This window comes from Nelumbo nucifera, chromosome 7 (assembly GCF_055504915.1).
Source record: "Nelumbo nucifera cultivar China Antique chromosome 7, China Antique-T2T, whole genome shotgun sequence".
Classification (NCBI taxonomy): domain Eukaryota; kingdom Viridiplantae; phylum Streptophyta; class Magnoliopsida; order Proteales; family Nelumbonaceae; genus Nelumbo; species Nelumbo nucifera.
Genome location: NC_142655.1, coordinates 11,496,382 through 11,501,957, shown reverse-complemented (window position 1 = coordinate 11,501,957; position 5,576 = coordinate 11,496,382).

Below are 5,576 nucleotides of genomic sequence, written 5' to 3'. Positions count from 1 at the left end.
ACAAGGATGTGGTAGACAAGAATAAAGGGTTAATGGAAATCTATGAAATCAAAGGAAGATGGATGTGGTCATTTTTATTTTCTGTATCGTCTAGATGGACTCTAATAGATGCATGCCAATTTGCCATTAGGGAATTATAACTTTTATACTTCTTTGTGCTTAATTTGTGATTTTCTAGTTTTGACATCTTGGGAGGCAGCCCAACCTGAACTTATGCACCGGTGGTCTGTGGTCGGTGGAGGCAGCAACTTTGGGCCTTGGGCTGAAATAGAAGTTGGGCTTCGTCTAGCTCAAATTGGGCTGGCTCAAGGATGCGTATACCGATGTGATTCCAAGCCTGGCCCAAGACCACTTGATCTGCTACAGTATATGCAAACTTCGGATATATTTGTCTGAGAAACAGTGGCCAACAAATAGCTTATTCAAAGGGGCCCATATTCAAAGGGTTCCATATTTCGATTTACAAGTGTTTGTTATTTCGAGAAACAAAAAAAAAAATCATATTTGGTAGAGATGCAAGCTGATTTAAAGTGATTTCACTTACTATTAAAACTGCTAATATACGAGTTCACATCTGCACCCTATAAATGATCCACATGCACATTTTAGCGTGCATTGAGAACATCTCCCAATGACAAAGTATATATATGGAAGATGTTCTTAATACACGGTTGGGATATAGTATGGGGCGTTTGGGTTGACAGTTTGACTGCCTGGGTCAATGATTCGCTGATAAAATCAATTGTTTTTGGCCATGCAAAAAGTGGTTCTGATTTGAAACAGAACTAGTCAGGTGATTGGTTCCCAAATTTTATAGTCCAACCGTCCAATCTGGTACAGTTTTGAAGACATTGCTCACTTTTACTATCAAAGCTGGATAAAGGGGGTCGGGTTGGCTTGACCTACTCTCATTTGAAAATTGTCACACATTGAGTGTAAAGTGAATGAGAGCTTGAAAAAGAAACAGGGCAAAAGAGTTAAATCCAATATTTTAAAAAATGACCCGAAAAAGGAATTGTTATGGCCACTAGTTTTTGGGTTGATGGTTCAACCATCTGGTTCGAACAAACAACCTGTTCTGAAAACAAAAATAAAAAAATAATTAAAAATAATAAAACAACCAAAAACCGTTGAACGGGTCGAAGGTTCGACCGCCTGAGTCAATAGGTCGTTGATCAATTCAACGATTTTTGGCCAAGGACCGAGTTTGAAGTAAAATAGAAGTGGTTACCTGAACAATTCTCAAGCCGAACGGTCCAATCATCTAGGTCAACGGTGGTTCAAAAAGCTATACTTAAACCTCCCCCTACATTTCACCTAAATACTGGATGTCCTCTAATTTTTCAAAGGGTTAGACCTCCCCTATTTGCTGATATGGACAAAAACCTCCCATCCGTTGACTTTTCATTAATATACGACATAATGTACAATTTAAGTTTTCTGAAAATTTCAAATTTGCTCTTATAAGACAAGAAGACATTTACATCCATAATTTTCTTGGAGGACAATATGCGAGCTCACTCATTATTTTTCAATTAATGAACAATCAATCCTCCATTGCCTATTGCATCCCACCTACAAGTCAAAGAATGTAATACAAATGATTATCAAAATGGATCATTTATAGCATTTTGAATCACATAATAAACCATTCTAAAACCCACATTCTGATCCTCTTAGTAGCAATATTTGGTTTGATTGTTCAAGGTTTTTAAAACTAAACCGGACAATTATTCTTGGGTCAAACAGTCCAATAGTTTGAACGGAATGGATGGTCTGTTCTGACAAAAGAATAATAATAAATTAAAAAAAATAAAAAAGGCCGAAAAACTATTGTCCGGGTTGATGGTTCGACAGTTTGACTACCTAGGTCAGCAGTTCGTTGATCAAATCAATGGTTTTTGACCAAAAAGCAGTTCTGGGTGAAACAGAACTGGTTCCCGGTTTTCGAGTCTAATTGTCTAGCCCCATCCAATTTTGAAAACATTGATAAAACCCATATCTGTGAGAGTAATTTACAAAACAAAGGAAAACAACCCCAAGCGATGCCAATTCACTTCAACATGAATTTTCCAGAAACAATATGTAAAGATTTATCTCTCTAGTATTAAAAGTCCGATAGGCTTTCCTTGAATGACTTGAGAGCGTCCTCCATTAACCCAATGGGTAGGTGATGAAACCAGAAATTGAAGGATTAAGACTCTTGTGTTGTCTATAATTAAGTAGAATGTACAACATCATTTATTTTTAGGTGAGATGCCTTCGAGTTCAATATGACAATGTCTTTTGGAAATCAAGTAGGACTTGAAGGAAGCCCTAGATATCTTGCTTGAATGAAGGGACACTTAAGTAAGCCATAACATCTCATTTCTTTCATGACTTTTACAATTTTAATGGTTTTATTTGAAAAGTTAAAGAGTTATGAAGGGTAGTGATGTAACCATTTTTGGTTACGTACCAATTTTTTGTGATGTATCAATTTTTTTTTGCTAAGTACCTCGTCATTTGACCTATTCTTAGGAGAGGATGGTGGAGCTCCCTGGTGGCGAACTGCCTGGGGGAGAGCTATGCCGAGCTGCCCGAGCTAGGCCGAGCTGCCCTAGCTATGTCGAGCTGGGGAGAGCTATGCCGAGCTCCCTGGTTGTGAGCTACCTTGGTGGACTCGTCATTTGACCTGCTCCTAGGCGGCCTGTAACTCAGAGGATGGTGGAGCTCCCTGGTGTAGCGCAACCCGACTGCCTTCTGCATGAGGTGATCTCCTCTCCTTTGTAGGCGATGGGAGTTGAGGGACCTACGAGAACTCCATCTTTTCCTCCTCTTTGTAGGCAGCGGGAGCTGAGGAACCTGCGAGAACTCCATCTTTTCCTCCTCTTTGTAGGCGGCGGGAGCTGAGGATCCTGTGAGAACTGAATCAGAGGACCCGGGGGTATTTACCCGGCGGGGACTCTCCGATGCCTAAGTTAGCATTCTGATTGTAGAGAGCTTGGAGAAAAATGAGAGAGCTAGAGAGTAGGGATTACCTCCATTTTTCCCTTCTCCCCCCTTGTCTTTGGGGGTCGGAGTCCACATATAGTGGTGTCCAGTCAAATCAGGCATAACAGCCTCTGTCAAGTCAAGCGTAACTGCCTCTATCTCTCTGTCGCAGCCGTTACTGCCAGAGCTGAGGTGGCGGGTGCAGGCGGCTGCTGTAGAGTACGGCTCTGCTAGTCAAGGGACAACTCTCAGGACTGGCAGGCACGGCGCCGCCTGGCGATAGACATGGGCGTAGGTCTCCGGATCTGTCAGGTATGGTTGTCAAGCAGGAGATCTTCCTGCGATACGCCGAGCTGCCCCTAAGTGGCGAGCTATGTTGAGCTACTTGTGGCGAGCTCTGCCGAGCTGCCTGTGGCGAGCCATGCCGAGCTGTCTGTAAGTGGCAAGCTGTGGCAAACTCTGCCCAACTGCCTGAGCGGCCCGAGCTGCCCAGTTATCAAGAGGCTGCACTTGGTTTGCATGAGGTGCCAGGTGTCACAATTTCACTGGAGGGCCAAATCCGCCCTCATCATTTGGCCCCCACTCCCGAGCTGAGAGTAACTCAGCGAAGGGAGTAGATTTCTTCTTTTGGCCCGTAAGTCGATGAGCTAGTAAGTGCTGATCCAATTCCTTAGGCTTTGGGAGCTGCCTATATGTGGCGAGCTGCCTGTAAGATGAGGAGGTCTCCGCCAGTTCAGTAGTGTAGCCCTTAGGCTCTGGGGGCAACTTATAGTTCACTTTTGCTAATTTTGCTCATGCTGAGGAAGCGACTGGGTATTTAGCAATAGTGTGGCCCGTAGGCTTTGGGAGCGACTCGTAGTCCACTCTTCTTGACTTTGCCCATGCCGAAGAGGCGACTAGGTCTTAAGCAGTAATGTGGCCCGTAGGCTTTGGGAGCGACTCGTAGTCCACTCTTCTTTGACTTTGCCCGTACCGAAGAGGCAACTAGGTCTTAAGTAGTAATGTGGCCCGTAGGCTTTGGGAGTGACTCGTAGTCCACTCTTTTATGACTTTGCCCGTGCCGAAGAGGCGACTGGGTCTTAACTAGTAATGTGGCCCGTAGGCTTTGGGAGTAACTCGTAGTCCACTCTTTTTTGACTTTGCCCGTGCCGAAGAGGCAATTGGGTCTTAAGCAATAATGTGGCCCATAGGCTTTGGGAGCGACTCATAGTCCACTCTTCTTGACTTTGCCCATGCCGAAGAGGCGACTACGTCTTAAGCAGTAATGTGGCCCGTAGGCTTTGGGAGCGACTCGTAGTCCACTCTTCTTTGACTTTGCCCGTGCCGAAGAGGCGACTGGGTCTTAAGTAGTAATGTGGTCCATAGGCTTTGGGAGTGACTCGTAGTCCACTCTTTTTTGACTTTGCTCATGCCGAAGAGGCGACTGGGTCTTAAGTTGTAATGTGGCCCGTAGGCTTTGGGAGTGACTCGTAGTCCACTCTTTTTTGACTTTGCCCGTGCTGAAGAGGCAACTGGGTCTTAGGTAGTAATGTGGCCCGTAGGCTTTGCCTGTGAGGTGCCGAGCTGACCAGGTTCCGAGCTACCTGTGAGGTGTCGGGCTGACCAGGTGTCGATCTACCTGTGAGGTGCCGAACTGACCAGGTGCTGAGCTGCCTGCGAGGTGCCGAACTACCAGTGAGGTGCCGAGCTGATCAGGTGCCGAGCTACCTGTAAGGTGCCGAGCCGACCAGGTGGGTGCCTTAGAGCTATGATTGCGCTGCATCAGCTTCGTAATGCCGGTCACCTACTCCTACAAGAAGCTACTAGGAGCTCGACCTTCGGGGGCAGCACTACTAACTTTAGGTCACCAGCTCACGCGGGAGCCTTGGAAGGCTTGACCAGTAAGGGCGCCTATGTAGTCTGTTGGCCGCCAACTCCCGCGGAAGCCACGAAGAGCTCATCTTTGTAGGGGGACCTTGCGAAGAGGACTGTGAGGCTTTATTTGAATTGGAAGTAAACTTAGTCTATTAGCTCCCTGCGTAGTCTTTGAGTTCATAAAAAATGTAAATTATAAAGCGATGTTTTTAATTTCTAAAAAGTGAGGACTTAGCTTTCTAGGAGAAGAGGACTTAGCTTTTGTAGGATGAGAACTTCGATAAGCGTGTTCCCACAGACAATGCCAATTGATGTAATCGTTTCTAGTCACGTACCAATTTTTTTTGGCTAAGTACCTGGTCATTTGACCTGCTCCTAGGAGAGGATGGTGGAGCTCCCTGGTGGCGAACTGCCTGAGGGAGAGCTATGCTGAGCTCCTTGGTGGTGAGCTACCTTGGTGGACTCGTCATTTGACCTGCTCCTAGGTGGCCTATAACTCAGAGGATGGTGGAGCTCCCTGGTGTAGCGCAACCTGACTGCCTTCTGCATGAGTTGATCTCCTCTCCTTGTAGGCGATGGGAGCTAAGGGACCTGCGAGAACTCCATCTTTTCCTCCTCTTTGTAGGCAGCGGGAGCTGAGGAACCTGCGAGAACTCCATCTTTTCCTCCTCTTTGTAGGTGGCGATAGCTGAGGAACCTGCGAGAACTGAATCAGAGGACCCAGGGGTATTGACCTGGTGGGGACTCTT